Source organism: Gnatocerus cornutus, unplaced genomic scaffold (assembly GCF_029298725.1).
Source record: "Gnatocerus cornutus isolate USDA-ARS CGAHR unplaced genomic scaffold, icGnaCorn1.1 ctg00000242.1, whole genome shotgun sequence".
NCBI classification, from domain to species: Eukaryota; Metazoa; Arthropoda; class Insecta; order Coleoptera; family Tenebrionidae; genus Gnatocerus; species Gnatocerus cornutus.
Genome location: NW_028275561.1, coordinates 37501 through 52821, shown reverse-complemented (window position 1 = coordinate 52821; position 15321 = coordinate 37501). Strand labels below are relative to the sequence as shown.

Here is a 15321-nt window from a genome sequence, read left to right as displayed (position 1 = left end):
TAATGATCCTTCCGCAGGTTCACCTACGGAAACCTTGTTACGACTTTTACTTCCTCTAAATGATCAAGTTTGGTCATCTTCCCAGCGACATCGACGACGTCGAAACGCCATCGCGTACCGGTCCGAAGACCTCACTAAATCATTCAATCGGTAGTAGCGACGGGCGGTGTGTACAAAGGGCAGGGACGTAATCAACGCGAGCTTATGACTCACGCTTACTGGGAATTCCTCGTTCATGGGGAACAATTGCAAGCCCCAATCCCTAGCACGAAGGAGGTTCAGCGGGTTACCCGGACCGCTCGGTCAGGGAGGACACGCTGATTCCTTCAGTGTAGCGCGCGTGCGGCCCAGAACATCTAAGGGCATCACAGACCTGTTATTGCTCAATCTCGTGCGGCTAGAAGCCGCCTGTCCCTCTAAGAAGAATTGTTTGTACGCCGACAGTAAAAACCGCGCACGACCACCGGGCGAACCCAGGATCGACGGGCCTTTGGGATGTCGAAATACGCCTATTTAGCAGGCTAGAGTCTCGTTCGTTATCGGAATTAACCAGACAAATCGCTCCACCAACTAAGAACGGCCATGCACCACCACCCACCGAATCAAGAAAGAGCTCTCAATCTGTCAATCCTTCCGGTGTCCGGGCCTGGTGAGGTTTCCCGTGTTGAGTCAAATTAAGCCGCAGGCTCCACTCCTGGTGGTGCCCTTCCGTCAATTCCTTTAAGTTTCAGCTTTGCAACCATACTTCCCCCGGAACCCAAAAGCTTTGGTTTCCCGGAAGCTGCCCGCCGAGTCATCGGAAGAACGTCGGCGGATCGCTAGCTGGCATCGTTTATGGTTAGAACTAGGGCGGTATCTGATCGCCTTCGAACCTCTAACTTTCGTTCTTGATCAATGAAAGCGTTTTTGGCAAATGCTTTCGCTTCTGTCCGTCTTGCGACGATCCAAGAATTTCACCTCTAACGTCGCAATACGAATGCCCCCATCCGTTCCTATTAATCATTACCTCGGGGTTCCGAAAACCAACAAAATAGAACCGAGGTCCTATTCCATTATTCCATGCACACAGTATTCAGGCGAAGTTTTAGCCTGCTTTAAGCACTCTAATTTGTTCAAAGTAAACGTGCCGGCCCACCTCGACACTCAATGAAGAGCACCGCGGCGGGATTGAGTTGGGCCGCCCTCTCGAGCTAAGCCCACCGGCAGGACGTCCCGCGGCACGCCAGTTGACACCGCGAACGATGAACCGGCGGCGCGGGACACAGATTCGACTACGAGCTTTTTAACCGCAACAACTTTAATATACGCTATTGGAGCTGGAATTACCGCGGCTGCTGGCACCAGACTTGCCCTCCAATTGATCCTCGTTAAAGGGTTTAGAGTGTACTCATTCCGATTACGGGGCCTCGGATGAGTCCCGTATCGTTATTTTTCGTCACTACCTCCCCGTGCCGGGAGTGGGTAATTTGCGCGCCTGCTGCCTTCCTTGGATGTGGTAGCCGTTTCTCAGGCTCCCTCTCCGGAATCGAACCCTGATTCCCCGTTACCCGTTACAACCATGGTAGGCGCAGAACCTACCATCGACAGTTGATAAGGCAGACATTTGAAAGATGCGTCGCCGGTGCGAGACCGTGCGATCAGCGTAAAGTTATTCAGAGTCACCAAGTTGTACGATGACGGAGACCGCCACCGATTGGTTTTGATCTAATAAAAGCGCTCCTTCCGTTTCCGGTTGGAGCTCTGTTTGCATGTATTAGCTCTAGAATTACCACAGTTATCCAAGTAAATGTGGGTACGATCTAAGGAACCATAACTGATTTAATGAGCCTTTCGCGGTTTCACCTTAATTTGGCTTGTACTGAGACATGCATGGCTTAATCTTTGAGACAAGCATATGACTACTGGCAGGATCAACCAGGGAACTGCGTTCTTGTTTTAAAATAAGAGAGTTTTAGTCTTTCTTTCCTTCTAGTCATATAAGCTACAATAATCGTAGAATTTCGGAAAGACACCTGCTGCTCTTATAAAAAACTGAACACTTTCCTATTATTGTTTTGAAGAAAGTGTGCGTGTCTGCGAAACGAAAACCTCGTAAGAAGAGACGTAACGCCACGCGATCTTTCTGGATGGAAAATTTTTCGACATTTTTTTCACATCATCCTTGATTGAATCTCCTGCAACAATTTTATTCTTATTCATCCGTTCTAAGTTGTCGTCGTCGTCGAAATAAATAATTTGTACACACTTCGGGGTACACGTTTGTCAAAATTCATGAAATGCAACGTAACATTTTTACTTTAATAAATTTTTACAGTGCATTCAGATCGACTAAACGAACAACGACGGATGAATTGATTTATGGATTTTTATTTGTTGCGACTCATCGGAGGAGAGAGTGAAGAAAAAATAATCCAATATCATGGTTACGGAATAATTTTCTATGACTTTTTTCATCCTTGTTTGAATCTTGCAACAATTAATTTTATTCATCCGTTCTAAGTTGTCGTCGTCGTCGAAATAAATAATTTGTACACATTTCGGTACACGTTTGTCAAAATTCATGAAATGCAAACGTAACATTTTACTTTAATAAATTTTTACAGTGCATTCAGATCGACTAAACGAACAACGACGGATGGATTACTTATTTTTGTTGCGGACTCATCGGACGAAAAGTAGAAACATAATCCTCCATTGTAATATAGTTTTTACGGAAAATTTTTCTTTTATTTTATATCCTTGATTGAATGCTGCATTTTATCCGTCTTTTTTTCGTCAAAAACAGAGATCAATGCGATTCATCGGACGAAGAAATAATTTCCCAGTTCAAAATTTAGAGATTTTTGGGGCACATCGACTTGAAATTTTATCGTAAAGAAAAAATATCGTCGTCGACAAGCAAAAGTTCAAACATTCTCCATACTCTTCGCTAGATTGAAAGCGACGGTTTATTGTGAGATTTCTCTTTAGAAATATTCACACGTTACGAGTTTATGAAATTTTATTTATTTCAAAATTCTCGCTCGGACTTTAGTGAGTTGACGCATTTGTTAATTTTTGGTCGTTCTGACACGAACACATAAAATCTTTGATTGCATTTGGACCGCTAACATAGAAACGCTCGCCGCATCCGCAATCTCGCTGTGCATGGTCAATGGCAAGATTTGTCATCCCTCAAACGATGGTGGGGTCCACAGGGTACACATTCCGGCCATCGTCCCAACTACGGGTAAGTCGCGGTGTACGAGAGGTAACAAGATAATCGGACGCACATAAAATCACATTTCGATCGTACGCTTTTGTCCGCTGCTACATACCACCACTACTATCCCTATATATGCCAGCGCGGCAGCGTTCAGCTCTGAATCACTCGATGCGCGAAACGGTCGAAATCCCATAGCGCGCCGGCCGCTCGCTATGGGCGAGGGGTCGGGTAAATCGGTCTGATCGCTCGGTGCAAAAGTCCGTTTGGGTACTTAGAGACGGAATTTTAAAATTCTGATTTCGCAGATCAATTTCAAGGGTCATTAGGACTCGAATGCCGTTAACGGTGTTTTGAAAAAAATATTTTTTACGTTTTTACGGCATTTCGACCGAACACCTCAGTTCCGACTTCGGACTTAGAATAATTTTCATCAAAATTTCGAACGCCTCAGTTTCCAGAGGGTTTTAGATCCCGTTTAGTTAGGGGTTTGAAATTATCACAGCCACCCTTGTTTGGTGTTAGTTCGACCGTAACTTTTGTTCGTTTGCATTTAATTTCGATTTTTCTGGGACTTTTGGTCAATGTAAATTTATCAACCGCTACACTTCCGACTTCGGACTTAGACGAATGAGCGCCGAACGCTACAGTTTCGACTTCGGACTTAGAAAAATTTCGCTCGACCGCCACAGTTTCGAATTGGACTTAGAAAAATTTCGGTCGAACGCCTCAGTTTCGAATCGGACTTAGAAAAATTTTGGTCGACCGCTACAGTTTCGACTTCGGACTTAGAAAAATTTCGTTCGAACGCTACAGTTTCGACTTCGGACTTGGAAAAATTTCGCTCGACCGCCACAGTTCCAACATGAGACTTAGAAAAATTTTTATCAAAAATTCGAACACCTCAGTTTCGACTACGGACTTAGAAAAATTTCGCTCGACCGCCACAGTTCCTATTTCGGACTTAGAAAAATTTTCATCAAAATTTCGAACGCCTCAGTTTCCAGAGGGTTTTAGATCCCGTTTAATTAGAAGCTTGAAATTATAAAATCTACCTTCTATCGATGTTAGTTCGACCCAAACATTTGTTCGTTTGCATTTAATTTCGATTTTTCTCGTACTTTTGGTCAATGTAAATTTGTCAACCGCTACACTTCCGACTTCGGACTTAGACGAATGAGCGCCGAACGCTACAGTTTCGACTTCGGACTTAGAAAAATTTCGTTCGAACGCTACAGTTTCGACTTCGGACTTGGAAAAATTTCGCTCGACCGCCACAGTTCCAACATGAGACTTAGAAAAATTTTTATCAAAAATTCGAACACCTCAGTTTCGACTACGGACTTAGAAAAATTTCGCTCGACCGCCACAGTTCCTATTTCGGACTTAGAAAAATTTTCATCAAAATTTCGAACGCCTCAGTTTCCAGAGGGTTTTAGATCCCGTTTAATTAGGAGCTTGAAATTATAAAATCTACCTTCTATCGATGCTAGTTCGACCCAAACATTTGTTCGTTTGGATTTAATTTCGATTTTTCTCGGACTTTTGGTCAATGTAAATTTGTCAACCGCTACACTTCCGAGTTCGGACTTAGACGAATGAGCGCCGAACGCTACAGTTTCGACTTCGGACTTAGAAAAATTTTGTTCGAACGCTACAGTTTCGAATTGGACTTGGAAAAATTTCGGTCGAACGCCTCAGTTTCGAATCGGACTTAGAAAAATTTTGGTCGACCGCTACAGTTTCGACTTCGGACTTGGAAAAAATTTCGATCGAACGCCACAGTTCCGACTTTTTTTCGAAACTGTAGCGTTCAGTCAAATTGCCGTAAAAACGTAAAAAACTTTTTTTACAAAACATGGTCGACAGCATTCGAGTCCTAATAATCCTTGAAATTGATCTGCGAAATCAGAATTTTAAAATTCCGTCTCTAAGTACCCAAACGGACTTTTGCACCGAGCGATCAGACCGTTTTACTCTACCCCTCGCCCATAGCGAGCGGCCGGCGCACTATGGGATTTCGATCGTTTCACGCATCGAGCGATTCAGAGCTGATCGCTGCGCGGTGGCATATATAGGGAGTAGTGATGGTAAGTGGCAGCGATGACGGACAAGTACGCACGATGAATGGATTGACATGAAATCAAATGTGCGCGTCCGTACGATCTGTTACCTCTCGTACATCGCGACCCCCGTTTAATGATATTATGCTAAATTAAAAATAAAAATACATCGATGAAATAAAAAGTGGTAAGTCTCTAGAAAGACAATATACCGCTGTGAATAAAATTTCTCGATGAATAGCGAAATGTGAATTAGTCCGCCTGTAACGTGCATTTTGCGAACGAATTAGCTAATTCACCGCTAGTTAAAAAACGTGACCACCCAGTGCTCTTATCCAAAGTCGTCTGCAAATGAGATGAAATTAATAATCTTGACTCTAATGCAGACGACAAATTGAATTGAATAATTTACTTGAATAATGTGACGGATCTATAAAATAAAACACAAAGCCCGAAACACCAAGCAGTAAAAATCTCGATTATTGTTCCGCCCGTTGAAAAACAAAAGATCCGTCACATGGTAAGCAGAACTGGTGAAAATTGTGAAAGACTTGTTTCTCCTCCGATAACAAGCTTGAATTAAATATGATCGAGTGAATGATATTGGAAACCAAAGAACGAAACTGAGGAGAAGCAAATGTTCAGTAATATATTATGAATAATTATAATATTAATATAAATAATAATATTATATTAAAAATGGGAATTGTATGTGGTTGATGGAAAAAGTTTTTTTTTCTGTTGACCGCTACAGTTCCCAATTTGGACTTTAAAAAAAAAAAAAAAAAAAAAAAAAAAAAAAAATTGTGTATACGGAAGGTAAAAAGCAAAAAATAAAATATTTTATTATTTTTTTTACTTTTTTTACGGGTCCCTACCGCTACAGTTCCCACTGAATGTGTCCTTTTCGCGCTAAGTCCATGCAGTCGCTACAGTTCCGAAACTGGACTTGTAAAAATTTCGACATTTTTGAACGCATCAGTTCCGAACGAGGTTTCAAAACTGTAGCGTTCGGTGTAAACGCATCAGTTCCGAATGAGTTTTCGCAACTGTGGCGTTTCATTTTTGTGCTTTCATGGTTGCATAAACAATCGCCAGTGTGAACGCTTCAGTTCCGAATGAGTTTTCGAAACTGTAGCGTTTCATATTTGTGCTTTCATGGTTGCATAAGCAATCGCCAGTGTGAACGCTTCAGTTCCGAATAGATTTTCGAAACTGTAGCGTTCAATGTGAACGCTTCAGTTCCGACTTTGGACTTAGAATAATTTTCATCAAAATTCGAACGCCACAGTTTCGAAAGGGTTTTAGATCCCGTTCAGTTAGGGACTTAAAATTATGACATCCACTTTCGATTAATGTTAGTTCGGTCCGAACTTTTGTTCATTTTCATTTAATTTCAATTTTTCTCGGACTTTTGGTCTTTGTTAATTTTGTCCTTTCGAAACTGTAACGTTCAATGTGAACGCTTCAGTTCCGAATAAATTCTCGAAACTGTAACGTTCAAAGTGAACGCCTCAGTTCCGAATAGATTCTCGAAACTGTAGCGTTCAATGTGAACGCTTCAGTTCCGAATAGATTCTCGAAACTGTAGCGTTCAATGTGAACGCTTCAGTTCCGAATAGATTCTCGAAACTGTAGCGTTCAATGTGAACGCTTCAGTTCCGACTTTGGACTTGGAATAATTTTCATCAAAATTCGAACGCCACAGTTTCGAAAGGGTTTTAGATCCCGTTTAGTTAGGGACTTAAAATTATGACATCCACTTTCGATTAATGTTAGTTCGGTCCGAACTTTTGTTCGTTTTCATTTAATTTCGATTTTTCTCGGACATTTAGACTATGCGAATTTTAGATTTTTCAAGCTGTAGCGTTTGGCGAGAACGCCGCAGTTACGGACAGGTTTTGTGTCAGACTTTCAATAATCTGAAAAAACTCCGAAAAAAGAAAATAATTAGTGTTTTCATGGTTGCATAACAATTTAAAATTCATGCACAAAAATAATCCATCTATATTTCCGTTATTCAAGAATGCAAAGGAAAGACGAAAGTTCGGCAACAATTAGTTTAAGCGGTTGCATAACCATTCAAACGTTATGCTTAAACACAATCCATTTACGATATATAATAAAAATAAAGCTTTATTATCAACTTTGAAGTCCATTCTATTGCTGATCTTTAGACCTATAGATTAGGTCAAGATGTCAAATGTCAAAAAACAACTACAGGTTCCTGTATTTGTAGCAATGCTGGCGCCATCTGTAGAACAGTTACCTAAACTTGAAAGTCAAAAAAATTACAGCTTTCTGTAACTATTAATGTTGGTATCGCCACCTGTTAGTCGAAAACATAATTTAGTGGCGCCATCTATATGACAGGTCTGGAACTTCAGAAATGTCAAAAATTACTGTTTTTTCCTTTATTTTACATATTGTTTTTGAATTTTGGCGCCTATTTTGACTCAAAAATGGCGCCATCTATATGACAGGTCTGGAACTTCAGAAATGTCAAAAATTACAAGATTCTGGGTTAATTTACGTATTTTTTTTGAATGTTAAGCATAATTTGACCTGACCTGACCCTAAAATGGCGCCATCTATGTGTCAGGTCTGGAACTTCAGAAATGTCAAAAATTACTGTTTTTTCCTTTATTTTACATATTGTTTTTGAATTTTGGCGCCTATTTTGACTCAAAAATGGCGCCATCTATGTGACAGGTCTGGAACTTCACAAATGTCAAAAATTACAAGATTCTGGGAAGATTCTGGGTTAATTTACGTATTTTTCTTGAATTTTAAGCATAATTTGACCTGACCTGACCCTAAAATGGCGCCATCTATGTGTCAGGTCTGGAACTTCAGAAATGTCAAAAATTACTGTTTTTTCCTTTATTTTACATATTGTTTTTGAATTTTGGCGCCTATTTTGACTCAAAAATGGCGCCATCTATATGACAGGTCTGGAACTTCAGAAATGTCAAAAATTACAAGATTCTGGGTTAATTTACGTATTTTTTTTGAATGTTAAGCATAATTTGACCTGACCTGACCCTAAAATGGCGCCATCTATGTGTCAGGTCTGGAACTTCAGAAATGTCAAAAATTACTGTTTTTTCCTTTATTTTACATATTGTTTTTGAATTTTGGCGCCTATTTTGACTCAAAAATGGCGCCATCTATGTGACAGGTCTGGAACTTCACAAATGTCAAAAATTACTGTTTTTTCCTATATTTTACATATTGTTTTTGAATTTTGGCGCCTATTTTAACTCAAAAATGGCGCCATCTATATGACAGGTCTGGAACTTCAGAAATGTCAAAAATTACAAGATTCTGGGTTAATTTACGTATTTTTCTTGAATTTTAAGCATAATTTGACCTGACCTGACCCTAAAATGGCGTCATCTATGTGTCAGGTCTGGAACTTCAGAAATGTCAAAAATTACTGTTTTTTCCTTTATTTTACATATTGTTTTTGAATTTCGGCGCCTATTTTGACTCAAAAATGGCGCCATCTAAATGACAGGTCTGGAACTTCAGAAATGTCAAAAATTACAAGATTCTGTGTTAATTTACGTATTTTTCTTGAATTTTAAGCATAATTTGACCTGACCTGACCCTAAAATGGCGTCATCTATGTGTCAGGTCTGGAACTTCAGAAATGTCAAAAATTACAAGATTCTGTGTTAATTTACGTATTTTTCTTGAATTTTAAGCATAATTTGACCTGACCTGACCCTAAAATGGCGTCATCTATGTGTCAGGTCTGGAACTTCAGAAATGTCAAAAATTACAAGATTCTGTGTTAATTTACGTATTTTTCTTGAATTTTAAGCATAATTTGACCTAACTGACCCTAAAATGGCGCCATCTATGTGTCAGGTCTGGAACTTCATAAATGTCAAAAATTACTGTTTTTCCTTTATTTTACATATTGTTTTTGAATTTTGGCGCCTATTTTGACTCAAAAATGGCGCCATCTATGTGACAGGTCTGGAACTTCACAAATGTCAAAAATTACTGTTTTTTCCTATATTTTACATATTGTTTTTGAATTTTGGCGCCTATTTTAACTCAAAAATGGCGCCATCTATGTGACAGGTCTGGAACTTCAGAAATGTCAAAAATTACAAGATTCTGGGAAGATTCTGGGTTAATTTACGTATTTTTCTTGAATTTTAAGCATAATTTGACCTGACCTGACCCTAAAATGGCGCCATCTATGTGTCAGGTCTGGAACTTCAGAAATGTCAAAAATTACTGTTTTTTCCTTTATTTTACATATTGTTTTTGAATTTTGGCGCCTATTTTGACTCAAAAATGGCGCCATCTATATGACAGGTCTGGAACTTCAGAAATGTCAAAAATTACAAGATTCTGGGTTAATTTACGTATTTTTTTTGAATGTTAAGCATAATTTGACCTGACCTGACCCTAAAATGGCGCCATCTATGTGTCAGGTCTGGAACTTCATAAATGTCAAAAATTACTGTTTTTTCCTTTATTTTACATATTGTTTTTGAATTTTGGCGCCTATTTTGACTCAAAAATGGCGCCATCTATATGACAGGTCTGGAACTTCAGAAATGTCAAAAATTACAAGATTCTGGGTTAATTTACGTATTTTTCTTGAATTTTAAGCATAATTTGACCTAACTGACCCTAAAATGGCGCCATCTATGTGTCAGGTCTGGAACTTCATAAATGTCAAAAATTACTGTTTTTCCTTTATTTTACATATTGTTTTTGAATTTTGGCGCCTATTTTGACTCAAAAATGGCGCCATCTATGTGACAGGTCTGGAACTTCACAAATGTCAAAAATTACTGTTTTTTCCTATATTTTACATATTGTTTTTGAATTTTGGCGCCTATTTTAACTCAAAAATGGCGCCATCTATGTGACAGGTCTGGAACTTCAGAAATGTCAAAAATTACAAGATTCTGGGAAGATTCTGGGTTAATTTACGTATTTTTCTTGAATTTTAAGCATAATTTGACCTGACCTGACCCTAAAATGGCGCCATCTATGTGTCAGGTCTGGAACTTCAGAAATGTCAAAAATTACTGTTTTTTCCTTTATTTTACATATTGTTTTTGAATTTTGGCGCCTATTTTGACTCAAAAATGGCGCCATCTATATGACAGGTCTGGAACTTCACAAATGTCAAAAATTACAAGATTCTGGGTTAATTTACGTATTTTTCTTGAATTTTAAGCATAATTTGACCTAACTGACCCTAAAATGGCGCCATCTATGTGTCAGGTCTGGAACTTCATAAATGTCAAAAATTACTGTTTTTCCTATATTTTACATATTGTTTTTGAATTTTGGCGCCTATTTTGACTCAAAAATGGCGCCATCTATGTGACAGGTCTGGAACTTCACAAATGTCAAAAATTACTGTTTTTTCCTATATTTTACATATTGTTTTTGAATTTTGGCGCCTATTTTAACTCAAAAATGGCGCCATCTATATGACAGGTCTGGAACTTCAGAAATGTCAAAAATTACAAGATTCTGGGTTAATTTACGTATTTTTCTTGAATTTTAAGCATAATTTGACCTAACTGACCCTAAAATGGCGCCATCTATGTGTCAGGTCTGGAACTTCATAAATGTCAAAAATTACAAGATTCTGGGTTCATTTACGTATTTTTCTTGAATTTTAAGCATAATTTGACCTGACCTGACCCTAAAATGGCGCCATCTATGTGTCAGGTCTGGAACTTCATAAATGTCAAAAATTACTGTTTTTCCTTTATTTTACATATTGTTTTTTAATTTTGGCGCCTATTTTGACTCAAAAATGGCGCCATCTATATGACAGGTCTGGAACTTCAGAAATGTCAAAAATTACAAGATTCTGGGTTAATTTACGTATTTTTCTTGAATTTTAAGCATAATTTGACCTGACCTGACCCTAAAATGGCGTCATCTATGTGTCAGGTCTGGAACTTCAGAAATGTCAAAAATTACAAGATTCTGTGTTAATTTACGTATTTTTCTTGAATTTTAAGCATAATTTGACCTGACCTGACCCTAAAATGGCGTCATCTATGTGTCAGGTCTGGAACTTCAGAAATGTCAAAAATTACAAGATTCTGTGTTAATTTACGTATTTTTCTTGAATTTTAAGCATAATTTGACCTAACTGACCCTAAAATGGCGCCATCTATGTGTCAGGTCTGGAACTTCATAAATGTCAAAAATTACTGTTTTTCCTTTATTTTACATATTGTTTTTGAATTTTGGCGCCTATTTTGACTCAAAAATGGCGCCATCTATGTGACAGGTCTGGAACTTCACAAATGTCAAAAATTACTGTTTTTTCCTATATTTTACATATTGTTTTTGAATTTTGGCGCCTATTTTAACTCAAAAATGGCGCCATCTATGTGACAGGTCTGGAACTTCAGAAATGTCAAAAATTACAAGATTCTGGGAAGATTCTGGGTTAATTTACGTATTTTTCTTGAATTTTAAGCATAATTTGACCTGACCTGACCCTAAAATGGCGCCATCTATGTGTCAGGTCTGGAACTTCAGAAATGTCAAAAATTACTGTTTTTTCCTTTATTTTACATATTGTTTTTGAATTTTGGCGCCTATTTTGACTCAAAAATGGCGCCATCTATATGACAGGTCTGGAACTTCAGAAATGTCAAAAATTACAAGATTCTGGGTTAATTTACGTATTTTTTTTGAATGTTAAGCATAATTTGACCTGACCTGACCCTAAAATGGCGCCATCTATGTGTCAGGTCTGGAACTTCAGAAATGTCAAAAATTACTGTTTTTTCCTTTATTTTACATATTGTTTTTGAATTTTGGCGCCTATTTTGACTCAAAAATGGCGCCATCTATGTGACAGGTCTGGAACTTCACAAATGTCAAAAATTACAAGATTCTGGGAAGATTCTGGGTTAATTTACGTATTTTTCTTGAATTTTAAGCATAATTTGACCTGACCTGACCCTAAAATGGCGCCATCTATGTGTCAGGTCTGGAACTTCAGAAATGTCAAAAATTACTGTTTTTTCCTTTATTTTACATATTGTTTTTGAATTTTGGCGCCTATTTTGACTCAAAAATGGCGCCATCTATATGACAGGTCTGGAACTTCAGAAATGTCAAAAATTACAAGATTCTGGGTTAATTTACGTATTTTTTTTGAATGTTAAGCATAATTTGACCTGACCTGACCCTAAAATGGCGCCATCTATGTGTCAGGTCTGGAACTTCAGAAATGTCAAAAATTACTGTTTTTTCCTTTATTTTACATATTGTTTTTGAATTTTGGCGCCTATTTTGACTCAAAAATGGCGCCATCTATGTGACAGGTCTGGAACTTCACAAATGTCAAAAATTACTGTTTTTTCCTATATTTTACATATTGTTTTTGAATTTTGGCGCCTATTTTAACTCAAAAATGGCGCCATCTATATGACAGGTCTGGAACTTCAGAAATGTCAAAAATTACAAGATTCTGGGTTAATTTACGTATTTTTCTTGAATTTTAAGCATAATTTGACCTGACCTGACCCTAAAATGGCGTCATCTATGTGTCAGGTCTGGAACTTCAGAAATGTCAAAAATTACTGTTTTTTCCTTTATTTTACATATTGTTTTTGAATTTCGGCGCCTATTTTGACTCAAAAATGGCGCCATCTAAATGACAGGTCTGGAACTTCAGAAATGTCAAAAATTACAAGATTCTGGGAAGATTCTGGGTTAATTTACGTATTTTTCTTGAATTTTAAGCATAATTTGACCTGACCTGACCCTAAAATGGCGCCATCTATGTGTCAGGTCTGGAACTTCAGAAATGTCAAAAATTACTGTTTTTTCCTTTATTTTACATATTGTTTTTGAATTTTGGCGCCTATTTTGACTCAAAAATGGCGCCATCTATATGACAGGTCTGGAACTTCAGAAATGTCAAAAATTACAAGATTCTGGGTTAATTTACGTATTTTTTTTGAATGTTAAGCATAATTTGACCTGACCTGACCCTAAAATGGCGCCATCTATGTGTCAGGTCTGGAACTTCATAAATGTCAAAAATTACTGTTTTTTCCTTTATTTTACATATTGTTTTTGAATTTTGGCGCCTATTTTGACTCAAAAATGGCGCCATCTATATGACAGGTCTGGAACTTCAGAAATGTCAAAAATTACAAGATTCTGGGTTAATTTACGTATTTTTCTTGAATTTTAAGCATAATTTGACCTAACTGACCCTAAAATGGCGCCATCTATGTGTCAGGTCTGGAACTTCATAAATGTCAAAAATTACTGTTTTTCCTTTATTTTACATATTGTTTTTGAATTTTGGCGCCTATTTTGACTCAAAAATGGCGCCATCTATGTGACAGGTCTGGAACTTCACAAATGTCAAAAATTACTGTTTTTTCCTATATTTTACATATTGTTTTTGAATTTTGGCGCCTATTTTAACTCAAAAATGGCGCCATCTATGTGACAGGTCTGGAACTTCAGAAATGTCAAAAATTACAAGATTCTGGGAAGATTCTGGGTTAATTTACGTATTTTTCTTGAATTTTAAGCATAATTTGACCTGACCTGACCCTAAAATGGCGCCATCTATGTGTCAGGTCTGGAACTTCAGAAATGTCAAAAATTACTGTTTTTTCCTTTATTTTACATATTGTTTTTGAATTTTGGCGCCTATTTTGACTCAAAAATGGCGCCATCTATATGACAGGTCTGGAACTTCACAAATGTCAAAAATTACAAGATTCTGGGTTAATTTACGTATTTTTCTTGAATTTTAAGCATAATTTGACCTAACTGACCCTAAAATGGCGCCATCTATGTGTCAGGTCTGGAACTTCATAAATGTCAAAAATTACTGTTTTTCCTATATTTTACATATTGTTTTTGAATTTTGGCGCCTATTTTGACTCAAAAATGGCGCCATCTATGTGACAGGTCTGGAACTTCACAAATGTCAAAAATTACTGTTTTTTCCTATATTTTACATATTGTTTTTGAATTTTGGCGCCTATTTTAACTCAAAAATGGCGCCATCTATATGACAGGTCTGGAACTTCAGAAATGTCAAAAATTACAAGATTCTGGGTTAATTTACGTATTTTTCTTGAATTTTAAGCATAATTTGACCTAACTGACCCTAAAATGGCGCCATCTATGTGTCAGGTCTGGAACTTCATAAATGTCAAAAATTACAAGATTCTGGGTTCATTTACGTATTTTTCTTGAATTTTAAGCATAATTTGACCTGACCTGACCCTAAAATGGCGCCATCTATGTGTCAGGTCTGGAACTTCATAAATGTCAAAAATTACTGTTTTTCCTTTATTTTACATATTGTTTTTTAATTTTGGCGCCTATTTTGACTCAAAAATGGCGCCATCTATATGACAGGTCTGGAACTTCAGAAATGTCAAAAATTACAAGATTCTGGGTTAATTTACGTATTTTTCTTGAATTTTAAGCATAATTTGACCTGACCTGACCCTAAAATGGCGTCATCTATGTGTCAGGTCTGGAACTTCAGAAATGTCAAAAATTACAAGATTCTGTGTTAATTTACGTATTTTTCTTGAATTTTAAGCATAATTTGACCTGACCTGACCCTAAAATGGCGTCATCTATGTGTCAGGTCTGGAACTTCAGAAATGTCAAAAATTACAAGATTCTGTGTTAATTTACGTATTTTTCTTGAATTTTAAGCATAATTTGACCTAACTGACCCTAAAATGGCGCCATCTATGTGTCAGGTCTGGAACTTCATAAATGTCAAAAATTACAAGATTCTGGGTTAATTTACGTATTTTTCTTGAATTTTAAGCATAATTTGACCTAACTGACCCTAAAATGGCGCCATCTATGTGTCAGGTCTGGAACGTCATAAATGTCAAAAATTACAAGATTCTGGGTTAATTTACGTATTTTTCTTGAATTTTAAGCATAATTTGACCTGACCTGACCCTAAAATGGCGCCATCTATGTGTCAGGTCTGGAACTTCATAAATGTCAAAAATTACTGTTTTTTCCTTTATTTTACATATTGTT

The 15321-nt window shown here is 37.4% G+C and overlaps 1 non-coding gene across 1 annotated transcript; it reads right to left on the bottom strand.

The window, feature by feature from the left end:
* On the bottom strand, positions 1-1921 carry LOC148165706 (small subunit ribosomal RNA). The gene has a single exon (XR_015771239.1). It is a non-coding gene; the product is annotated as a small subunit ribosomal RNA (ribosomal RNA).
* Between the last annotated feature and the right edge of the window lie 13400 nt (positions 1922-15321).